At 44.9% G+C, this 22,761-nt stretch overlaps 1 protein-coding gene across 2 annotated transcripts in view; it reads right to left on the bottom strand.

Moving 5' to 3' along the window:
- PDE4B (phosphodiesterase 4B) overlaps window positions 1–20,293 on the bottom strand; it is a 2,420,935-nt gene extending 2,400,642 nt beyond the window's left edge. For both annotated transcript variants that reach the window (XM_069641971.1, XM_069641970.1), the window contains exon 1: window positions 19,801–20,293. The gene's annotated coding sequence lies outside the window, so the exon portion shown is untranslated. The remainder of the gene's footprint in view (window positions 1–19,800) is intronic.
- Between the last annotated feature and the right edge of the window lie 2,468 nt (window positions 20,294–22,761).

The following is a 22,761-nucleotide window of genomic DNA, read 5'->3' on the forward strand; positions in this document are numbered from 1 at the left end:
AGTATCACTCTATCCGCAGGAACCATTATTGGAATGTCGGTTGATGACTGACATTTTTCCATAGATTTAGGCAAAGAACTGTTAGGACCAATCCCCAAGGACTGTTTTGACAATGACAGTGATGACAACACAACACCAGACAGGATCTTTACCCGGCATGGGGAGAACTTCCTGGTGTAAACTTCCTGCCTTTATGGTAAGGAAGATGTGACCTGTGACTTCAGGAGGGATGGGGTGATTTTCCAAGTCCGCGAGGACTGCCTTACATACCTGAAGCCACCAGTCCAAATCAGCACTTTGACCAGGGACTTCTCCACCCAGCTGGAGGAGGCCACTGAGATAGTGAATCCGGAAGTCTTTCCAGGCTTCATGCAGATGGTTGAAGAGAGAGTACCTAGCTGATGCCTCTGGGACTCTGAAACATAAGCAAAAGTTGAAACAAGTTTTCTTGGATTTTCAAGATCTCTTTGCGGTGGACTTATATGACTGTGGTCACACCGACATCCACACAACAACAAATCCCACGGACCCTGACATGACTCCAGTGTTTGTGAAGCAAAATTGCTTGCCTCTCACATAAATGGAGTCCCTTACTGAAATAATTAAGAACCTTGAGTCCCGTGGGATAATCCGTCCAGTCCACAGCACCTTCAATAATCCGGTGCTGGGTATTTTGAAGCCAAACGGCCAGTGGAGACTCTGCGCCAACATTAGGGAACTCAACAAACCGGTCCATACTTCCCGATGGCCTCTTCCCTAAATTGACCAAAGGCTGGCCCAGATCCAGGGGTCACAGGTATTCACGGCAATAGACCTTACCAATGGATACTGGACTGTACCTATCAGTGGGGAGGACCAATACAAGCTGGCCTTCACCTTCGGGGGGCAGCAGTACACATGGACCCGGACTCCCTTCGGATACATCAACTCCGGCAATGAATTCAACATTTTTCTACATAAGGCTATTCCTGATCTGGGTGAAAGGGGTAACCTGGCCTATGTAGATCATGTTTTAATAAAAAGATCAACTGTGGAGGAACACCTAGCGGAGATCCGTTATGTTCTGACACAGTTGAAGGCTGCCGGAGCAAAGCTCTCCCTTCAAAAGGCACAGTGGTCTAGGACACGTGTCAATTTCTTGGGGCTTGAGATTACTCCTCGGGGTCTCTGTCCCCAGGAAAAGAAAGTGGAAGCACTTCAGAAACTGAAAGACCCCACAACTCTGCATGAACTAAGGAGCTTCCTTGGACTGACTAATTATAGTAGAAAGTTCATTGAGGACAACGCACAGATCACATGCCCCCTGATTCATCTTTTGAAGGGGGGGGTCAAGTGGGAGTGGGGTCCAGAACAAGCCGAGGCAGTAAGACGACTCAAAAGAAGCCTCTGACAAGCACCTTGCCTAGCTTACCCTGTCAAAAACATGGTGTTCTTCTTGGAGACAGGGTTCTCAAATACATGCTTGACTGCAGTATTATATCAAAAGCATGACAAGGTCAATAAAGTAATCTCCTATGCGAGTAAAATTGTATCCTCTGTGGAGGAAAAATTCAACGATTGTGAGAAGGCACTCCTGGCAACGGTGTGGGCATTGAAGAATTACCGTCCGTTTATCCAGGGGGAACACATCATAGTGGAGACTCCACACCAGCCTCGACAATATCTCCAAAGTGGCAGAATCCGGGCTGGAAAAGTAATTCCCACATTACTTCCTGGATTCTGTCAATACAAGGCTTTCCTGTGGAGGTCAGATATGGCCAAAACAAGAAGAGTCCCCTCGCGCAAGGTCTGGCTGACTTGCATGATTGTGCCAGAGAAAACTGTCTCGAGGACGAAAGTCTTAAAATTAAGGACAACATGGAGCCATACCTTAATTCCCCACACAAATTCTTTGAAGAAGACAAGTGTGAGGGGATGCCAACTGTCTATGTGGATGGATGCTCTTACCATGTTGACAACAACGGGGAAAAAGAACGTGTGGCCGGCGTAGGGAATGCATGGGTGAATGAGACCCCAGAACGCTCCACTGGGTACAAGATTTGTCCCCGAAGCAGTCAAGTAGCAGAGTTGATAGCTGTGCATCAAGCCATCCTCACTGCTGTCCAACATCAACTCCACGAACTGGTCATAATCACTGATTCGGTTTATGTACGGAAAGGGTTCGTGGAGCACCTGGTTAACTGGAAAACCAGAGGCATGCTATGTGCTAATAATAAAAAACCCTTGAAACATGAGAAATTAAACCAAAATATTGATGACGTGGTCACCTCGAATGGGATGACCATCTACTGGAAAAAGATCAAGGATCATTCCAAAGTAGAGGGACTAGACAAAACTGGAAATGATGGACAGCTGATCAGCTGTCCAAAACCAGAGCCATCCAAGGGGATCTACCAGAGATCGAGTCCCTGTTTGGGGAGATCCAGATCACTGCTATCACTAGGTCCCAGACAAATGCTCAACTGCACAATGGAGTAAGGAGACCCCAGATGCTGATTTGATTGCGGCTCAAAAAGGGGATCCAATAATTGGTAAGTTTTATCAACACATTGAGGACCCTGAGAACTTTCCCCTGACGGATACCGATTACATTGGGAAAGAGGACCTCAGAGTGTTGATGAAATGTCCAAAAATGTTCCGAATCCATGACGGTTTGTTGGTGAGGAAATCCCTAGCTGGCCATGATCAGTGGGTGGTTCCTATCTCATTCCGAAGCCTGATGTTAAGTCACGCCCATGATGCGGCCACAGCCGGTCATAGGGGGTTTCATACAACACTTGAAATCTTAAGAGAGGTTGCATACTGGCCACACATGGGGCAGGACCTCGATTAATATTTGAAGGGGTTTCTTGTGTGTGCACAATTTCAGCCAACATCCCTCACACACCGTGCGCCTCTCCAAAAGAGGGGGATGACACTGCCTTGGTCAGATTTACAAGTCAATTTTATTGGGCACGTGATTCGCTCCTCTAGGGGGAACAAGTACATGTTGACCGTGACAGGCTTGTTTACCAAGTGGGTATAATGTCTCCCGGCCCCAAACTACAAGGCAGAAACAGCAGCTGCCCTGATGATCAACCACATCTTCTCGCGTTTTTGACTACCCCAAAGGATCGAGTCAGACCAAGGTAGCCACTTTACTAGCGAAGTAATGACAAAGATCTGGGAGATACTTGGGGTCAAAAGGAAACTACACATTGCCTACCGGCGAGCCTCTAATGGTCCAGTAGAGAGATACAACAAAACAATTGTGAGTATATTAAAAAAGTTTGTGGCAGATTCTGGGCCAAGTTGGGATATTCAATTACCTCTTGTCCTAATGGCCATCAGATCTACCCCTTCATCTGCAACTAAAATTTCACCGTTTGAGCTGATGACTGGACGGAGGATGGTGCTTCCCCAGCATCTGCTCTACAGAACCCAAGAGCAGACATTGATCAATCCCTCCACAACTTATGAGTATGTTGAAAATCTAAGAAAACATCTTCAACATGCTTTTGCCTATGCTCAGCGAAATCTAGAAAGATCTGCCGACAGCATGAAGACCCACTATGACTTAAAGACTACTAGAAAAGAATACCATGTAGGAGAACGGGTATATTTGTACAATTTCCAAAGGAACCAGGCCAAACAGTGCAAATTTTTGCCTACCTAGAAGGGTCCTTTGGAAATTGTAGACAAAATCTCAACAGTTGCGTACAAAATTTGGCAGAGGGGGAAGATAAGTGGGTCTATATTAACCAATTAAAGTGTTGCCATCATAGGCACACTCTGCAGCAACTGGAGGAGTCTTCTGGAACCCCAGATGGGGTCACTCCAGCTCCCTAGAATTCCCACTAAAAATATTGCATCTATATAGTCAATAAATTGCCAATAGAAAAATGTGTCCTGATTTGCGAAAATGTATGTGTCCGCCCCACTACATTAATAGTGGTGGTGAAATGTCTACAAATATGTTTTTGCTTTGTCGTCCTAGAATTGGAAACAATGGAGACTAAAACCAAGGAGGACCACCCAGGGACCAGAAGGAAAGATCCAAGGGGCCCAGGGTATCACTCCATACTCACATCGGGACTGGGCGAGGAGAACTGGTCGATCCACCCATGATGGGAGAAGCTGAAGAAGTTTGCCATTTGAACCAAAAGAAAAGGTGAAGAAGTTTGCCATTTGAACCAAAAGAAAAGCTGATGAATTGCCATTTGAACCAAAAGAAAAGAGACTGATCATCCCAGTCTTGCGACTTCCCATTGATGGACGGCCAACGCCAAATCGCAAGGGGGGCTTGTTGGATGTTCTGGCCCACTAGGCTCTGCCCTGCAACATCACTGTATGCTGCTTTCATCAGAAACAACAGAATGGCTGCCAAAAAGCCTGATGAGCGCTAAAAATAATCTCTGAGAAGTGCGCAGGGAAACCATAAAAATGGGCCGACAATCCATTTTGCCTATGTCAGTGGTAAAACAGGAGACCACACTGCCAAACCCTGTCATTGGGCTGCCCACAGAGTGAAATAGAGCTGCTTGAAAAGGCAGTGCTGTATTGCCAGGAAAACCCAGAAGTGCTTTAAAATCTGTTTTTCCTTGGCTGTTGAAATTGGAAAATCATGTTCCCTAAAACAGCAGAGAAAATCCAACATCCTTGTGGAGTGTTCATCATCACCTTATTTAAGGAATCCCCATAACCACCTTTCATCACAAAAATATCCCCATTCAAAAGGGTGCTTGCCTGGAAAAACCTGTCAGATATGGGCGCAGTACCGCCGCTCGCCTGTGTCAAAGCTGTCATTTACTTACCCTGTAGTTAAACTTGTACATTAAGATCAAATTGTGGAAAAGAAGAGACTTGCCATCAAAAGCAATATAGGTTGCTTCAATTCAATTTCTATGTTTTAAAAAGACTGGAATGAAGAGATCTGTGTGTATAATTGTTGGAAATGTAAAGGTTATTTTAGCAAAAGACAATTTTAAACAAAGTGTTTTACAGTGAACTGAGGCCAGCCACACTGGACTTCAAAATCACATTCCACAGTTTGCCCCAAACAAAGGTGCCTTCCCTTTGGCTCTCTACCCAGGAACCCTCTCAGTTGGATGCTAATTAAAGGAGGAGTGGATTTTGCTCTGCTTCTCTGAGGAGAGACAATAGGCTTCCTGGACTGAAAGGGAATGCAAATTCAGGTGTCAACAGAAACCAACTGCCAGCAGTAAGAGAGCCCTGGACTTCTCTGGGCCCAGCAAAACATGGAGGCGGGACCAGACAGATTAGTGTATCTGAAACTGTAGAACATATCTTTTTGGAAAAAGACTCATAGTGAACTGTGCAAAACTTGTAAAAATTCTGTAATTTATAGGCTGTTAATATGAAAATTCTGCTCACAGTTTGAGACTACTCTGAACTCTGTGCGATGTTCAGAGACAGGAGTACCGAAATGTTAATGTTGTAGCAATTGTGATAATGCTAGGAATCTGAAATTTCACAGGATTATGCCCAGATGTCATGTGCATGTATGGAGAAAAATGTGGACCGTTCTGACACTGGTTACCCAACCAAAAGTGCGAAAAACTGTCAAATTTGAACCGAAGCTCTCACTGAGTTGGAACCCGGACGGATACGTGCTCTACTAAATCTGTGGTGTGAATATGTATTATTAGCAAGTTGGTGATATTGTAAATATGATTTATTTAAAAAATAGATTTACTGTACTGATACAAAGGGGAGGTCTTCCTGGATTGTAAAACACTGCATCATTATGAAACTATGTGTTCTGTCTCAAATCAGGAGAGAGGACAGACCCTGACCAATAGGATTCCTAGAGGGTGTCCCTAGTACAATTTAGCCTACCCACCCCTTAGGGAAATACATAAATAGGGACAGTTTAGGAGCTAGAAACACACAGATTCATCCATCAACTGATTTACTGGCGAAGCGCTCTGCAGGAGGAACCCAGATCCAAGACTCCAGAACTCTGAAAGCAGAAGGCCCAAATCCAAAGCTGAACCATTCTCAGCTGGCCTTTATAATCTTGAAACCTGATTTTAACCCCAGACTTCCAAGGGGAGCACAACAAAACCAATAGAACAGCGGGGCTGTGCTGATTCTGCTTTCTTTCCAAGAACTCTTGCTAGAACCCAGAGATCCAAACCAGTAGAGCAGAGCTGTAACCTGATAGCTGCAACCCAGAACCAACCTGTCAGATCCATTCCAGAGGCCTTGCAGTGTCCCGAGTGCCGTGCTGCGTGCAGAGCCAAGCGCCTGAATCCTGTCCGGTGGGCTAGCAGATTTCAGTCCAAAACCTTTGACCAGATCTTTGACGGGCCTATTCCAAACCATAATTGTAAGTATCTATATCATAGAATAGTCCATAGCCAATCTCTTATCCTTAAGTAATCCATATCCAGAACTGCATTTTCGAATCTCTTTTGGCTTTTCTGAATCTTTCCCTCATCCATATAGTCCTTTGTTAATTGTAGTGATAAATTCATCTTTGCGCTAATATATTTTCTGAAGAAAGGCAAGCGTCTCAGCAGGAAGAAACCATCCCGGGGCATCACTGGATCAGTGGCTGTGTTGTCGTGTAGCTTGTGGCGTCATAGACTCCCTTGTGTAAAGAAATTCCAGTTTGTACTTTCAAAAGCGCATCTTTCATTTGTAAATCTTGACTCTTTTCTGGAAAAAACCTGACCTCTACTAAAACATTGAACCGTGCATGCTAGAAACGAAATGTAAGTGTCAAATTGAAGCTAACATCCTCAGCTTTCCTAAAACCGCATTCCAACTCCTTGTCGTTTTTCTGTAATCGCGTTTCTCGCAAACTGAAATGTTTGCCGCAGATTTTTCATTAGGCTCAATTTCCTCACTTGTAAAATAGCTATTCTTTGCATCTGACCTCAGAATTCCGTTTTCGATCTGCTAGTTAGTCAATCATCATTCCTAGTGTTCACCTGAAACTATCCAAAGCGGCTCCCACTAGTTTTGAATCCAATTTAGAAAATTAAATCCATTTTCAGTGTTTTGCCCATTTATTCAAAACCACATTCAAAAGCATTTGACCTGTTTTAAAATCATTCCTGTTTCTCTCTTTGCTTGCTGAGGGGAATTAGGATTGAATTGGGATTGAAACTGCTTTTGTTGAGTGTTCATTCCTGAAACCTGTGTGCTCTCCTTCCATCTCTATATTGCATATTTGCGGGGGATTGAGTAGTATCACTTGGAAAAGTGACATTGCATTGTTTTCCTATCCATGCCAAGTATTATTCTATGTTGCATTATTTTCCTATCCATATCAAGTATTATTCTCTGCTGCATTATTTTCTTATCCATACTTATTCTGATTAAAGAGATTGTTGATTGTTGTGACATCACCCAATGGTGATCGTTGTATAAATATTAAATAGTGTGATATATATATTGTTCAAATCTATAAAATAAATCTTTTAACTTTGCAAAACAACCTGCTTCTTGGTTCAGCGGGACCGAAGGGATGGGGGTTCAAAGAGAGGGGCGTGATATAAGGGTACATCATTCAGAAATAAAAGAACATACAGACAAAAATATATAATTAAGGGTTCCAACTGTGCATCACACGCTAGGCATTGACTTAGGTGGAGTGCCGGGTTGAAATCACTTACATTAAAGTAACTGGCTCACACGTTTGTTTAGAAATTGCCCTGATTTGAAAAAGGCAGAGTATATGCCGAGACACGTGTTATCCTAAAGGGCCAACTGAATCCTAGGATTATTACTCAAATCAAACTTTGAGCAGACTTCAATTATGTTTTCTTGAATCAAAGAGCTTTTTTGTGGCATGTGTACATGTGTGAAGCAATTCCATAAAATCAACATTTTTTGAAGTCACGTCTGTAGCGTTATTCAAATCTCACTATATGGTTTCAAAAAGTGCTATTCCTTGCAAATAATTGAAAATTGTTTATAAAAAGCATTAATGGGTCTTCTAAATGCTGCTCCAATATATGCCTTAAACAATAATACAATTTATTTAATTTTGTCCAAATTAAGAGTTTTTTTATTAGTGAATTGGTTTACAAATAAATATTACACATTTGTAGACAAAAAGAAATACAATAACAATTACAATCCTAAATGTCATTCAGTTTAACAACAAAATAATTAATTTGTTTATAATGAGCACATTTCCACTTGAAATTGTCAACTCCTATAGAAGCATACTCAAACAATGAAACACCATAAATAATTCACCATTCCAAGAGAATTAGATTATCTCTCTATATCTGTAAAAGTCAAAATGTGTATGTTTAAGGCGGGATGTGTGGCGAAGCATCCTTCCTTGAACAATTCCACATTGTTTCATCAATCTTCACTAAATTTTGCACCTCTGGGCATTACTGACTACATTACCTTTGGACACCCCACCCCGTTCCCCGGATTTCAGGAAAAGTTACAATTTGTGAGTTTGTGGCTTGGTGAAGCGTTGTTCCTTATACAATTCGACACTGTTTCACCAATCTACACAAGATTTTACATAGTCACCTGTTAGCACCCTGCAGACATACTAGCTACATGACATTTGAACACGCCAACCCCTTTCCCTGGATAACAGCACCTTCACACATGAGACGGTGACACATAGATGTCAACGGCTTTTTAGCCAATTTTTAAAACATTGTCACAATAAGTGCATCTCCGCAATCTTAGCTTTATATGGAATTGATGCATTTTCGAGAAGTCTCAATCGTAACCGGAGCTCTCGTTTCTTCATTTAAAGTATCTTGTCATACGGATGGAACTCTTGGTTTATTTTGCCCTGTCTATATAGTCAACTTCTTTATATTATTTAAGAAAGAGTTCTGTAGGAAAGGGTTTTTAAGGATAGTTTTAGAAGATTATGTAGTTAGATCATGTACACCTTGCCTTCATTTTCACTTAGCCTTAATGCAGTGCGTGTTTCTTGGACACTTCCAGTGTATTTACCTGACAGCCTGTAGCATCAGGATGACTGGATTTAAAAAAAGAGCCATCTCATGTTATTGAAGAGTCATCTATTTTAATGTTTCATTGAATAATCAGATTTTGTTAGCGTAACATATTACACGTAAATATTGATATGTACTATGAACTGGAAACTTGTATTAGTCATCATTAAAGGTTATTTATAATAAGAAACGATTTCCTTTTATGGGAGCACTAAAAAAAAAGTTTTCAACTGAATACCGAAAACTGATTTTTAATCAGGAAGTATTTTCTTATTAAAGCCAGATCTGGGCACCACATAACTAAGTGATTAAGTACCATTTCTTGCATTTCCAATTTCTCCTGAATTACTTGCGCTGGTTGCAGATGCTTTTTTGTTCAATGGCACTGCCCGTCATGTGTATAAGGTTATCTAAGGATGTGAGTGCTTTGGGGAGCAGGCACGTGTACTTTCTCACACGCACGGATACCATTAGCCTGATCTGGAACATTCCCTCTGGAATGGCCTTCCTCGTCAGTACAGTGCCAGGTGTTGCAGACATTGTACACTCACATCCAAAGCCTGAGGATGTCTTCTTCTTGTTGTTATTATGGTTTTTGAATGAGTATATAAGATTCGTGGTTACCAAGACTTTAATGTTAGGGCGAGTCTTGTGAAAATGAAATGAGCACCAATAGCAGAGTCTATGTAGTGCTTAGTGATTCCAGCATGTACCCCTTTTATCACAGAAATATGATGAAGATCTGTGCTCATTGTTACGTTCCCAAAATACTCTGAGATGTTATGTGAACCAGTCAGGAATGCTCACATGTGCTGTGTGTAGCATTCCTTGTCGCGACAGGGGTATTTTCAAAGAGTACCTTTGGAGTGCAATGAGTGATCCATTCTGTCAGCTCAGAATGATGACTGTCAGAAAATAACTGAGAAGTTGCACTGGGTTTTGATCGTGCGCTTTACGCCATGAGACACGTGTGACGTTCCTGTTTTGAGTACAGTATATACGAAGAGTAATCATCAGAAGCGAGCATTGTAAAAGCAGCCAGTTTGCAATATTTGTGCAATTAAATATGTATGTTTTAATTTATTTGCTTCATTTACCAGGAATGCATGCTATTTTGGCTTCCAAAATGTCCTCATTCTTGGAAACGTCGTGTTCAGGTTATAGCGTATTAGCCATTCCATCTGAGATCGCTTATCAAAGTTTAATTGTGTGCGCTGATCACTGATTTGTAATGTTGCTGAACCCGTTAATTTTTTACAGCATGCAGAAACAGCAATAATAAAAAAACATACAAATAACAATCACAGTTTTAGATCATGTAGCCTGGTCCTCTAGCCACTTATATGGTCTTTAAAAAAAACACACCACCCTGCAGATACTATTCGCGCTCCTTCGCCGCCTCCCACAATGTGACTTCAGTTCAAGGTCAGAATTTCTGAAAGCCTTGTACAAAGACAATGGGCCTCATTACGAGTATGGCCGTAGCCGTGGTTGTGTGGCAGGCACGGCTACTGCCATGCTACCAGCACCGCCTCCCATGATTGGGCAATAACTGGCCCATTACGAGATGAATGGGCCGGTAATTGCCCATTTGCGGGTGGCGGTATGGCTCCCAATCGCCATTCTGCCCCATCAACGATGCCGGCGCAATTCCGAGTTATGCTAGCAGGTGCCGCACAGCCCGCCAGGTAAGACCTGGCGGGCTGTCAGGAACCAGCAAGCAAAACTCGTAATGCAACGTGACAGTATGAACAGTGCCAGTGCCTTACCTGCACCGTTCATACCATCACCCCCAGGGTCCTAATGAGGCCCACAACATGATATGCCAGGTATAGCTAGTACTAAATGTTGTGTTACCAATTTCACTATTTTCTGCTTTGTTAATTATAACATGACTTCATTGTTGCTATAAACTGATGAAAGTAAAATATGCATAACTATTGAGTGGGTTCATAAATTGATGGTGTATGCAATATGATTGGTCCTTCTTGGGTTTTCATTGGTTCTAATGAAGCCTGGCTGTCAGATAGAAAGCTGGAACTCATGGTTGTTTCTGAATTAGATATTATTATTATTTTTCTCAGATCGAACATTCTCCTTTGGCGTGTCCTACATTCAGCTTGTATAAGAAGAATATTGGTTGGATCTTCTAAATGATTGTATGATGACTCTTGCACTAGCTGCTTAGAGCCCTCTTTTGCAGCGCCATCATCAGGTTTAAGAGGCAACGACTTCTAGAGCTGGTGATTAAATTTTATTTTCGGGATTGTAATTTCTCTTGTAAACAGGATCTCCTCTCTATCAGATATAGTGAACTTTATGACAAAGACATAACATAATGTTGAAGCTTAAATCATCTACATTGTTTCTGTTTACCTGGAACTCACACTGTTTTGAATGTTCTTGGTGCCACCTAGAACAGGCCATTGGCTTCTGCATTCTCGACTACTGGTTAAATCCATGTGGCAGGGCTAAGAATTCAATAACCAGGAGGAGACATTAAAGAGATGGGCAGAGAGATAAAGGAAGTGCGGTCTGTGCTTCTGACAGAGCTGCCTCGCCTGCCGTAGTTGGTGCATACATACTGCTAGCTAGCCATGGGAAGGGTTACTTTTGTTTCACAGACAGAGTGCAGTGGTGGTAGAAGCTATCCTCTCACATGTATAAAGTCCTTAGTTAAGACCTGCTGGAGAGAAGAGGGACAAGGTGAAAATGACCTGTATCCCAGAACATTTGGATAAGGAGAGGGATGCTGATCAAGTGTTAGATGCATTAAAGGAAAGCAACGCCATTTCTTAAGGGAGGAACTCATCAATATGAGTAGATATTGGATACGCAAGGACTGTGGCATTCAAGGGAAGATGCCTAGCAGTGGATGGACCAATCATGAAGGCACAGGAGAATGACCTGCCATTTTATGAGTTGATACTCTCTTACTAACAGGCAACTGTCTCTGGCCAAAAAGGATGATAGTTCCTGCTTATCATTTAGACAAATAAAGTTTGACTTATGGCCCAGATGTGTTACCGGTAAACCATATATACACTGGTTCTAATGGGGGCTGTTCCCTCACAGTGGAGAACTCTGAGCCTAACTTAACACATGATGACACTCATGGCTGAGGTACCCTGGAGCCAAAGGGGGTCTAACAGGGAAGGACGGCTAATGCCTAGGTGAACAAGAGATAGAAACGAAAGGACTGCTGTACAAAAGCGCTTTACAATGGTGTAATCCCATTGCAAAATTCTCTGTAAATCGGGCCCTAAGTCTCTCCAAAGCAGAAATGATTCTAGTAATAAAAGTGTGATAAAAAATGATGAAGAGACCATGGCATGGATGCCGATGTGTAAGAGGGGATCTAATGGTGTTGGCAGAACACGAGAACTTTGTGATGATGCTTGAGAGATAAGAGCTGCACTCATGCTTTAAAGAAACTGCTATTCCATCACTTCTTCGCTTACAAGTCTATTTAGGTGCTTAGTAGCATGCTGGATACCCTTGCAAGAACATTGTGTGTCTTACTGTTGATCACCAGTCTCATGGTTTCCATGCCCTTGAATGGTCAATATAAGAATTGGATTGTATACAATGTTTATGCTATACATCCATGCTAGCTACTTAAAAATCAAACATAAATCTAAAACAACTCCATCAAAAAGGAAGTCTTAGTTATGATGTCTTGTGCATCAATGGTGGAGAAATACAGTCCATTGACTAGCAGTCCAGAGAAAGAGACCATGAATCCACTGGCAGGTTAATGCATATAGTGTGGGGCGTGAGTAATTAATTTGAAAGAGAGGAACAAGTGAAAAGAGAGATGTTGCAAATAATGGGACAAATGAAAACTGAGGAAAATAACTTCTACAGCATCACAGACCAAATGGGTGCTATAGACAGGCATAGAGAGATAAGCGAACAATGTTTCGTACTTGTATGAAAACTTAAAGCTGGACATGAACATCAGCAAAAGCCTTGTGAGTAAGCACAGAGTATAAAGAGCTGGATTAGAAAATTAACTTGGAAACTGAAATGCCAAGTCTCCCAGCATTTTCAACACCCAGCCTGGATGGATTGCCAGGTGAATGCGAAATTAGTTTTTTAAACCAACTCTACCCTTATATGTGATTCCAAAACCAGGTAGAGCTGTTCAATTTTGGAATAATTACAGCTGAATGTTACTAATAAATAACAAAATACTGGCAAAGCGATGAGCTACCCAACTCCAAAATGTGAGTGCTAAACTGGGATGAAACGGGATTATTAAAGCGATAGAACCCTCCGAGGGGAGGGCATCACCGGTCGGGTAATTCCAACCCCTCCGATGTTTCATTTGCTATCAGTGCCCTGGTACATCGTAGCAGTATACTAATGGCATGTTTTCTCGCGTTGTGAAACACGTGGAAACTGTTTTGCAAATCTAGAAAAAGAAAACAAAATGGGTGCCATGCATTGGGGTAGTCCCTTCTCCCTTTCCATGTTGGCCAGGGAAGAAAGGAAAGGAATTCTGCAGGACTCGGCTCTCTGAATGGATTGCGGCAGGTAAGTCTTTGTGGGTCTGGTAAGTACCCGGCGAGGGACAGTCAGATTTTTTGTAACAATCTGATTGTCCTTCGCCGGGTACTAATAGAAGATTGATGTGGTCACAAGAAACACTGCCTTTTCTAAGTCCTGCTTCAGGTGTTGTAGAAGAAGACATGAGGGTCATTACGACCCTGGCGTTAAGGGTTTAATGGCGCCGTAAAAGGTGTTGGCGCCGTTAAACCCTTAACGCCTGATTACGTGGTCCCATTGCGGGACTCGATCTTAACGGCTGGTTTTACCAGCCGTTAAAGTAGGGTGCCGCAAAGGGACCTCCGTGCTAATTACGGTACCGCAATTTGCGGTACCGTACTTAGCGCCTTCCCCAGTCCCATTGAGCCCTATGGGGCGAAAATGGGAATGGGGAAAGGCCATGGTGAAATGGGGAAATACTGCCCCGCCAACCTTGGAATGGGGCGGTATTTCCCCATTCCGCCATGGCGGACTCGTTACAACACCAGCACCAACCATGGTGCTAATAGCACCATGGTTTAGCGCCGGGGTTGTAATGAGGGCCATGGTCCCAATGCAGAGAATGTCTATGAGTTCATGGTATGGGATTTTCTACTTCTGACCATATCAGTGATGGGTTTTGACAATCGGTTTAATTAAGCTGCATGGAAATAAAGGAAGCCCTGGCTGTTGAAAAGAGTACAGCAGAGTACAGCAACAAGTATTCCTTCTGCTACCCATGTTGGTCAACACTGGAACTGACCCATTGGCAATTGCCCTAAGAGAGACCCCAGAGTACAAACGTATATGCACCGGTCCCGAGTTTTGTTACATTATGCTGTTGCTAGTTTTCAGGCTCAGGGGAAAACAGTACAGTAGTACTTAGGACCATGGGAGAGTTTGGGGCATAGTAAGGTTAATGGGTAAACTTGTGAATCGCTGAGAAGGGGCAGACTCTGTGCTGGAGCAAATGGGTCATCAAAGGTATCTTCCACATTAGTTAAATTCACTGGAAAATACCTTCTCAGACATGGTGACATTTGGCGATAGAGGAGACTGAAAGAGTCTGTGGAAAGTGTCCTGAACAGTGAAACAAGATCCCAGACCTGCGATGAATCTTTGTTGTGTACAGTCTTTACAGGTTAACTAGTTGGAACAAATGTCTCTTACAGCCACAAACTAAAAGGGGTAAGCGATGGAAAGTGCTATAAAAAGACAAGTACACATTAGACTATGGCATACCCTGATTAGTGAAGCATTGTGAAGCAGGTATTAGCAATCATTAGCATGGTCAAAGTAATCCTACAGAGTTGGCTGATCAAAGAGAAATGACTCCACATTGCATTGGACTCTATGAAAAATGCACAGGATGATGATGGCAGAAAAAAAGATAGATACTGGAAATGAGGGGAGGAAGAACATTGTTACAACACATATTATTCTCCTGCCTGGAGATACTTTCTTTTCAGGGTGACATTTTTGGTCATATTAATCGAATTGTGGACATGGTTTTGAAGCCTGATTTGCCAACAGTCCTATCCAACATTATCCATCTAGGTTAGCCGCACATCCAATCAGGCTGCTCAGAACGCGTGCTGCATTCTCATGCGCAAGCCCGCTGTTCAACATAAGACCTGTGAGGCCATTACTCCTCACCACCTTTGTCTTGATTGCCCCCTTAGTTACCCTCCTACATCACGTTTAGCACCTGCCTGATCGATCCCCTTGGGTGTTTGGTACAGTTTAATTTCGTTTTCTATAAAAAAGCAACACAGAAATAAACGTAACTGCCCCTTCTCCAAAGCCGCTGGACTCCTGCTGTCCTTTTTGGGCCCACCATCCTATCAACACTTAAAACAGTTCACAGTCGAACGGCATGTTTTGTTGATGTCACAGTTAAATATTTATTTTTTGCTAAAAGAAAAAAGTCTATAGCAACCATGGGTGGTCCTCGCGGGTATCAGGACAGGCTGATCCTGAAGATAATGCCACCACCACCTGCATTAAGGAACCCTAGATTGAAGCTTCGCTCGGATCATTAACTTGGGTGTCGTGCCATAACAGACAGGGTCCGCCAGCCATTATTCTCAGACTCAAGATATGGTTTTCATATGGGGTCCTGTGGATTAAGAAGGCAGTGATAATAGAGACGAGAACTGTGGATGTCCAAACAAAGACTGAGGATGGAAACCTGTTAGTGAGACATGTTAATCATGAGTTTGATGGAGAGGATAAGTACCTGGGATTCCAAGGACTCTATAAGTGCTAGTCTTTTTAACTGTTTTGTATGACAGGATTATGCAAGACTGAGTCTACTGCCCTTGTGCTGAACTTTTTTAATGACGGTTACGATCCTAATACTTGTTGAAGGTGGGCGTACTACTACCGCATGGCAGGAGTAGGAAGTCCCTGTATATAGGAAGATGGAAGAATTGCCCTGGCATGGCAGGAGTAGGAGACCTCTGTATACAGGGAGGTGGGGAAATTGCCCTGGCATGGCACTAATAGAAGGTCCCAGCACGGCAGGAATAGGAGGTCCCTTCATATAGGGAGATGGGAGAATTACCCCGCCATGACAGGAGTAGGAGGTCTCTGTATTTAGGGAAATCGGAGAATGTCTCCGCAGTGGCGGGAGTAAGAGGTAGTAGGAGGTCTCTGTATATAGGGAAATGGGAGAACTGTCTCACTGTGGCCGGAGTAGAAGGTTCCAGTATATAGGGAGATGGGAGAATTGCCCCGCCGTGGCAGGAGCTGGCGGTCCCTGTATGTAGGGAGATGGGAGAATTGCACCACCGTGGCAGGAGTAGGAAGTCCCTGTATATAGCAAGGGGGGAGAATTGCCTGGCCGTATCAGGAGAAGGCGATCCCTGTGTGTAGGAAGATCGGAGAATTGCCCTACTGTCTGCTATCCAGGAATGGTGTGCCGCCAATGACCTCTGCCTTAACGCCAGTAAGACCGAGATTCTACTCATTGGCACACCCACTCCCTCCTTCCCTGCAGCTCTCTGGCCGGCCTCCCTTGGCCCCCTTCCCGCCCCTACCTGCAAGGCTAAAAACCTCGGGGTCATCTTCGACTCCACACTCTCCTTCTCTCCTCATATATCTGACGTCTCTAAGAAGTCACACTACCAGCTGCACCTCCTCAGAGGTATTCTTCCCTTCCTCTCCTTCCCCCAGAAGCTCACTGTCTCCCGAGCCCTGGTTCTCTCAAGGCTGGACTACTGTAACAGCCTCTATCTTAATCTGCCGGCCTCCACTCTCCGCCCTCTGCAACTTATCCAGAACAGAACTGCGAGACTTGTCCTTGGCCTCAAGCCCAGGGACCGTATCTCTCCAGGACTGAAATCTCTTCACTGGCTCCCAGTGGCTGCGAGGATTAAGTTCAAAACCCTCTGCATTGTCCACAAGGCCTTCTGGGGCCTGGGGCCTAAATACCTTCAACTCTCTCTTCCTAAATATCTTCCTTCACGAGCCCTTCGCTCATCCGTCTCCAACTCCCTCATGGTCAGCCGCTTCTCGAAGCAACGAGCTGGGGGTAGATCTCTCTCCGCAGCAGGGGCCTCCCTCTGGAACAGCCTTCCTGCCTCCCTGAAACTTGAGGAGAACCATCTCCGGTTCCGGAAGTACCTCAAAACCTTCCTCTTCGCTTCTGCCTTCTCTCTCCCTCTCCCATGCTAAACCTGCTTAACTCCCCACTGAATTCTGCACTAAACCTGCATCTGGGCCACTCTCAGCGACCTCGGTCCAGGGCCCAGCCACTCTCCTCTTGCACTGCCTCCCTGGCTCCCCCTGCACTGTGGGACTGTCACTGTATCCCTACAGCCCCCCTTCCCAGCACTTGCTCTGCACTTACCTCGCACTTGCCACCAGCTGGCCCTTTTATTTATTATTTATTATTTTATTTTATTTTATTACGCTACTTACCTTGTATTGCACTTCCCCCCCACCTCCTCCCCCTGCACTTTCTCCTTTTCCCCTTACCACTGCACTTGCGCGATCTGAATGACACCTGGCCTAGTAGGATCGTTTGTCTGTCTTCCCCTTGTTTCCCTCCCTCCCTGCCTCGTCGCGCCTTGAAACACTTGTGTATAGGCGCGTTACAAATACCATATCATATCATATCATATCAGCAGTAGGAAGTCCCTGTATATAGGGAGATGGGAGTATTGCCCCGCAGTGGCAGAAGTAGGAAGTCTGTATATGTAGGGAGATTGGAGAATTGCACCACCGTGGCAGGAGTAGGAAGTCCCTGTATACAGCAAGGGGGGAGAATTGCCTGGCCGTATCAGGAGAAGGTGATCCCTGTGTGTAGGAAGATGGGAAAATTGCCCCACCGTGGCAGCAGTAGGAGGTCCCTGTATATATGGAGATGGGAGAATTGCCTCGCAGTGGCAGGAGTAGGAAGTCCCTGTGTATAGCAAGGGGGGAGAATTGCCTGGCCGTATCAGGAGAAGGTGATCCCTGTGTGTAGGAAGATGGGAGAATTGCCCCACTGTGGCAGCAGTAGGAGGTCCCTGTATATAGGGAGATGGAAGAATTGCCCCGCAGTGGCAGAAGTAGGAAGTCCCTATATATAGCAAGGGGGGAGAATTGCCTGGCCGTATCAGGAGAAGGCGATCCCTGTGTGTAGGAAGATGGGAGAATTGCCCCACTGTGGCAGCAGTGGGAGGTCCCTGTAGATAGGGAGATGGGAGAATTGCCCCGAAGTGGCAGAAGTAGGAAGTCCTTATATATAGCAAGGGGGAGAATTGCCTGGCCGTATCAGGAGAAGGCGATCCCTGTGTGTAGGAAGATGGGAGAATTGCCCCACCGTGGCAGCAGTAGGAGGGCCCTGTATATAGGGAGATGGGAGAATTGCCCCGCAGTGGCAGGAGTAGGAAGTCCCTGTATATAGCAAGGGTGGAGAATTGCCTGGCCGTATCAGGAGAAGGCGATCCCTGTGTGAAGGAAGATGGGAGAATTGCCCCACCGTGGCAGCAGTGGGAGGTCCCTGTAGATAGGGAGATGGGAGAATTGCCCCGCAGTGGCAGAAGTAGGAAGTCCTTATATATAGCAAGGGGGAGAATTGCCTGGCCGTATCAGGAGAAGGCGATCCCTGTGTGTAGGAAGATGGGAGAATTGCCCCACCGTGGCAGCAGTAGGAGGTCCCTGTATATAGGGAGATGGGAGAATTGCCCCGCAGTGGCAGGAGTAGGAAGTCCCTGTATATAGCAAGGGTGGAGAATTGACCCGCCTTGGTAGGAGTAGGAGTTCAGTGTATGGAACAGAAATCAAAACGTGTTTGGTAAAAGGATTGAGGAAGTATTATATTATATGTGAACGGAGGATAGTACAGGGGCAGAACACAGATTTTGAAACAAGACTATGCAGAGCAACAGGGTTTCAAATCCCAGATCCGTGTGTATTAACTGAACTCAGGTATGGCATTAGATGCGTTATAAAATATAAAAAAAAACAATTACATAAATAAATATTCTCTCCTGCAACTATCCGATTCCAAATAAAACATGCCAAAAAAGTCAATATTCACACGTAAAAGCCTTCCTGAAGCAAATATGTAAAACAATTTGCTGTGTGCGTGTTACAAGAAGAAAAGGAAGGGAAACTTCAACAAATACAAGTTGGACAAATAAATAAAGTTTAAAGTAAGAAAAGGTTGGATTTCGATTTTACAACGTGCTGCTATTACAGAACGAGGCATTCAATGCTTACAGCACGTAAAACCTAACCAGGAGGCGACTCGGATGTCGCGCTATGAAGAAAGCATGAAAGTGCACGATTTCCCCCATCCGGTGCCCGAGCCCCGTGCTTCGCGCCACATTCTGGGTGAAGTGTTGCCACCTTTCCCCACACACAGGAACGCCTAGATAACGTGTTCCTTCTTAATTTATTTTCCTTCACAATCTGGGTCAGTTTGCCTTTATTCGAACATAACTTTACTATGAACCAATATGCATGCAAATATAAAAAAAAACACACAGAGCAGCGCCCCCTGGGCCCCCTCTCGCCCCCTTCTTCTTTCAATCAACAGTGTATGGGCCGAGCATCTGCTGAGTAGGGACAGACTCGCGCGCCCTGAGCGGTTCATTAGCCGGTGACTGGATTACGCGGAGCGCTGTTATCCGCTCATTGTCCCCTGCCTTCTCTCCGCTTTGTCCCACATTTGATAATTGGTACAGTCTGTATCAGTGATGTGCCATTACAGTGGGGGATGGGAGCATCCTGTAAGCACACTGCCAGGTAGGTGGTTTATGGAATGAACCCTGAGTGTGGAGGAGTCCTGTTTATGTAACCGAGCCCGCCAGCGAAAAAGGTGACCTACCTTGGAAGCAGGGAGCAGTGCCGACCTCCGGCCGCCTCCCCCGGACAGTGCAACGCGCGCCGGCCCTCTCTTGCAGTATTAGCGGCCAGGCTGAGGAGTGTAATCCCACCGCAGCAGTTCAGGCACGTCCCGGCACCGATGCAGGGCTCTCAAAAGCTCCGCTGCCCCCACAGCGCGCCCTGCATTTATTTCCCCGAGTAATATGTATCAATCCTCAGTTAAAACGTCCGTGGCGCCTGGCCGGGGGCTCGCAGCAAGTTTTCATCGGCAGATCTCGTCGCCCGTCCTCGTCCCCGTGCGCAGCGCTGTGTGGCAAGGAAGGGGCGCGCGAGAGCGCAGTTAGAGCATCCATTCACAATATCGCAGGCTTGCCGGCTGCTCACACCCTCGCCTTGCAATTCGCTGCCCAAAAGCGCGTCGCTCGCTCTCCATCTGCTCCGTGAACTTGGAGGAGGCTGGCGGCGGCTGCGGCCCGGCAGGCAGCCACAGCCTGGCTAGTGCATGCAGTCCTGGGATTGACAGAGAGAAGGACCGTGCAGGAGAGAAGCACACGCGTGTGTGCTTCTTCACGTACCTACCTTGATTCCGTCAGCAGGCGCCGCTGCCTTCTGCTTTGCGATTGAGATGATAATTTCAGCGGGTGCTTGCCAGGCTTTTTTCCAGAGTCACTTGCTCGGCGATTCATTCCATGGATGCATTACTTTTAAGTTCACAACTGCTGTCTTGTAGAACTTTAAGTGATGTTTGCAAACATAATTATCAGTTTCTTAGATGAATATCCTTGTTGAAATGTCACTTGAAAACATATTTCCTCGGTGGTTAAATATAGCGGGAACTGCGTAATGCAAAACAGGAAAGTGTGATCTCCTGAACCGTCCATTAAAGCCTCACCTCGGCACAGGTGTTAATTGCACCCAAAATAAACCTGTCGTTTGCTGAATTGGTCCCAACGTTTTCGCGTTCCCTTTTATTTTAGGTCCTCTTGGCCCAACCATACAAACACCCAGAACACCCCGTCTTGTATACCAGTGAATAACCTCGGGCCAATAGACCCTAACTTTCTACTCTAAAGAAATAACAGGTCCCGATGAAACCAATAGGTCTGGCATCTTCATAAGTGAACATGCTATTGTTTTTTTTTTTTTTTACAAAGTGGAGAGTTGGTGTGTAGAACTCTGGATGGGTAAATGGGAGAGTCAGGATGTATATATTCTTGTAAATATGTGCATTTATATAGCGCTTCATGCCAGTTTCCTCCTTCTTCCAAGTGCTTTATCAACCAGTTCCATTTTCGTCCACTTTTCATGGCCCTCAATTGATCGATTTAGGACAGGTGAAGTGGCGACTAGGCTTCGGTTCAGAATTCAGTCTTGCAAAGTGCTAGCTGGTCTCACTTCTGGGGCGAGCAAGTAACTCTTGATATGATATGGCATTTATAACGCGCCTATACACAAGTGTTTCAAGGCGCGACAAATATATAGTGGAAATTAATGGTGAATTAATAAGTGTCTGAGGTTGGATGAATGGGTGGATGAGTGAGTGGATAAATCAATGTATGTAAAGGTAGATGAAATGGCGTATTGATGAATGACCGAGACAGTATGCGGTTGGATTGATACATGGATGAATGCATGATGGCATGAGGATTGAGCAAAGAATGGATGACTTAGAGTGTCAAGGTGAGTAGCTGGGGTATTGTGACACGAGGAAGAATGGATGCATGAATGAGAGTAAGTAGTGTAATGGATGGATTGTGATGAATACATTTACGGGGCATCAGTGGTCCAAGGATGAATATCGGTTTCTAAACCATCAATCAGCCCCACACCTCTAGTACACCAGAAGGGATCCAAACAGATTGGAAAAAACAAGTACATTATAAACCTCCTTGAACAATTTTGGTAATGTGGACGGAACGGCAGGCTTATCTTTGCAAGGTCGTGGATCGTTGGGTAGTTGCAAAACAGTGAAAATACAATTAGTACCCAATGATAAAAGGGACTGGCCAGTCAAGGTTATATAGAATTATCTACGGGGATGTACGGCTGTGTGCAGTTACACAGAGCCTGAGTGGAGCCTGGTTGTCCCTGTAGTCCTGGACGGAGACTGTCTGGTGTTTTCACTCTCTCACTGCTTCTGGAAGTGTGGCCAGTATAAAACCAGCACCCGGTGTGGTACGCATGCGGTGCTCGTCTGTGTGCAGTTGCACAGTTCCACATCTTCCACTGCTATCTCATTATCTCGGCTGCGATGGGCCACGGACTACGAAACTTGGGCCTGTTGGAGAGTTTTGTTTATTTCATCAGCATTGAAGGCAAGAAGTAAGTTAGCCCTGCGCGGCTTGCACTAATTTTATTTGCTGGCATCCCTGCTTTTATGATTTTTCTGACTTGTGCAGTTTTATTGCTCCCCACTCGCCCCAAGGACTGCCTCTGTACTCTCTCTTTGCCTCCTTTCTAGCTGGCCCATTGATTGGAGCTCAGCTCTGCCTGGTGTTGGTTGCCATTGACTGCTCCCTCCTACCTTCAGCTATCTTTTTGTGATTGGCCCTAGAGCGGGAGAGTGGGAGAGTGACTTTGGATGGAAACAGCCTGGGATTGAGACGATTGCCTGTGGCTGAGATGGACGTAAAGGCTGCTGCGGCCATAACCGCTGACATTTGCATGCACATGAGTACGAGTATGACTGCATTTAACACCAGAAGGGTGTAAGGGACGAAGGGTCTCCCAGGCCCCCTATCATTGCTAACAACATATGTGATATGCTAATTCTGCGGTTGGCAGCGCACCTCTGGCGAAGGTGCGGGACCACCATTGAATGACCCATAATTGTGCATGGGCTATGAGACACGAGACTCCATTTTGTTAACAACCATCTCCATTTCCTAGTGGGCTGCATGTAAACGCTGAACGTAGGCCTGCACCTCTCCCCTTCATTCTCTGCGCACAGCCAGCATGCCAA

The sequence above is a fragment of the Ambystoma mexicanum genome, chromosome 1q (assembly GCF_040938575.1).
Source record: "Ambystoma mexicanum isolate Mex_15411 chromosome 1q, UKY_AmexF1_1, whole genome shotgun sequence".
Classification (NCBI taxonomy): domain Eukaryota; kingdom Metazoa; phylum Chordata; class Amphibia; order Caudata; family Ambystomatidae; genus Ambystoma; species Ambystoma mexicanum.